Raw genomic sequence first — 2,456 nt, forward strand, 5'->3', positions numbered from 1 at the left:
TTAGGGTTAGGTTGAGGGTGAGCGTTATACTTAGGGTTAGAGTGAGGGTTAGGGTTGTGGTGAGTCTTAGGCTTACAGTTAGGGTAAGGGTGAGGGTGACGGTGAGGGTGAGGGTGAGGTTTAGGTTGTGGGTTAGGGTTATGTTTATGGTTAGGGTAAGGGTTAGGGTGAGGTTTAGGGTGAGGGTTAGGGTTAGGGTGACATTGAGGGTTAGGGTGACAGTGGGGGTTAGGTTGAGGGTGAGGTTTAGGTTTAGTGTTAGTGTTACAGTGAGGGTGAGGGTCAGGGTTAGGATTAGGGTGAGGGTTAAAGTGAGGGTTAGGGTTAGGCTTAGGTTTAGGTTTAGTGTGAGGATTAGGGTTAGTGTTAGGTTTATAGTGAGGGTTAGGGTTAAGGTGAGGGTGAGGGTTAGGGTTATCGTGAGTGTGAGGTCAGGGTTAGGGTGAGGGTTCATGTTAGGATTAGGATTAGGGTTAGGGGGAGGGTGAGGGTTATGTTTAGGGTTAGGGTGAGGGTTAGGTTTAGGGTGATGTTTAGGGTGAGGGTGGGGGTTAGGGTGACAGTGATGGTTCGGGTGAGGGTGAGGATTAGGGTGTGGATGAGGGTTAGGGTGAGGGTGAGGGTTAGGGTTAGATTTAGGGTGTGGGTTAGGGTTAAGGTTAGGATTAGGGTGAGGGGTAAAGTCAGGGATAGGGTGAGTTTTGGGGTTAGTGTGAGGTTTAGGGTTAGGTTTAGGGTAAGTGTGAGGATAACGGTTAGGGTGAGGGATAGGGTTATTGTTAGGGTTAGGCAGAGGATTAAGGTTAGGTTTAGGGTTAGGGTGAGTGTGAGGGTTAGGTTGAGGTGAGGGTTCGGGTTTGGGTGAGGTTTAGGGTGATGGTGAGGGTTAGTGTTAGGGTTAAGTTGAGGGTGAGGATCAGAGTAATGGTTAGTGTTAGGTTTAGGGTGAGGGTGATGTTTTGGTTTAGGATTAGGGTTAGGCTTAGGCTTAGTGTGAGGGTGAGGGTGAGGATGTGGGTGAGGGTTAGATTTAGGGTGAGGGTTAGGGTTATGGTTATGGTTAGGGTGAGGATTATGGGTATGGTTAGGGTTAGGATGAGCGTTATGCTGAGGGTTAGGGTTAGGGTTAGTGTGCAGGTTAGGTTTAGGGTTAAGGTTAGGGTGAGGGTGAGGGTTTAGTTTAGGTAACGTTTAGGGTAAGATTAGGGTGACGTTTAGGATGAGGTTGAGGGTTAAGGTGAGGGATTCGGTTAGGGTGAACGTTAGGGTTAGGATTAGGGTGAGGGTTATTGTTAGGGTGATGTTTAGGGTGAGGGTGAGGGTGAAGGTTCGGGTGAGGGGGAGGCTTAGGTTTAGGGTTAGAGTAAGGGTTATGGTTATGGTTAGGGTGATGGTGAGGGTTAGGGTGAGTGTGAGGTTGAGGGTGAGGGTTAGGATGAGAGTTATGGTGAGGGTTAGAGTGAGGGTGAGCGTTAGGGTGAGAGTGAGGGTTCAGGGGAGGGTGCGGGGGAGGGGGAGGATTATGGTTAGGGTTCGGTTTAGAGTTAGGGTGAGGTTGAGGGTGAGGGTTAGGGTTAGGGTTAGGGTTAGGTTGAGGGATAGGGTTAGGGTTAAGGTTAGGATGAGGGTTAGGCTGTGGGGTAGGGTTAGGTTTAGAGTAAGAGTTAGGTTTAGTGTGAGTTTTAGGATAAAGTTTAAGGTCGAGTTAGGATTAGTGTGAGGAGAAGGGTTAGGGTGAGGGTTAGGATGAGGGTGAGGTTTAGGGTTAGGGATAGGATTAGGGTGAGCTTAGGTTGAGGGCTAGGGTGAGTGTGAGGGTTAGGGTTAGGGTTAGGGATAGGGTGAGGTTTAGGGTTCGGGTTAGGGTTAGGGTTAGGGTGAGTCATAGGCTGAGGTTTAGGGTTAGGGATAGGGTGAGGGTTATGTTAATGTGAGGTTTAGGGCTTGGGATAGGGTTAGGGTGAGGGCTAGGGTGAGTGTGAGGGTTAGGGTTAGGTTTAGGGATAGGGTGAGGTTTAGATTTAGGGTTAGGTTTCGGGTGAGGTTTAGGCTAATGGGTAGGGTTACATTTAGGGTGAGGGTTAGGTTTAGTAGGAGTGTTAGGGTTAGGTTTAGCGTTAGGGTTAGGGTTCGGGTTCGGGTTCGGGTTTGGGTTAAGGTGTGGATGAGGGTTAGGGTTAGTGTGAGGACTATTTTTAGGTTTAGGGTTACTGTTATGGTTAGGGTTAGGGTGAGGGTAAGGGTTAGGGTTAGGGTGATTGTGAGGGTAAGGGTTAGGGTTAGTGTTACCGTTAGGGTGAGGGTTCGGGTTAGTGTGAGGGTTAGGGTTAGGTTTAGGTCAAGGTGAGGGTAAGGGTTAGGGTGAGGGTTAGGGTGAGGGTGAGAATTAGGATTAGAGTTAGGGTTAGAATTAGGGTTAGGGTGAGGTTGAGGTTTAGTGTTAGGGCGAGGGTTAG

Source organism: Dipodomys merriami, unplaced genomic scaffold (assembly GCF_024711535.1).
Source record: "Dipodomys merriami isolate MVZ:Mamm:240054 unplaced genomic scaffold, mDipMer1.0.p SCAF_53, whole genome shotgun sequence".
Taxonomy (NCBI): Eukaryota; Metazoa; Chordata; class Mammalia; order Rodentia; family Heteromyidae; genus Dipodomys; species Dipodomys merriami.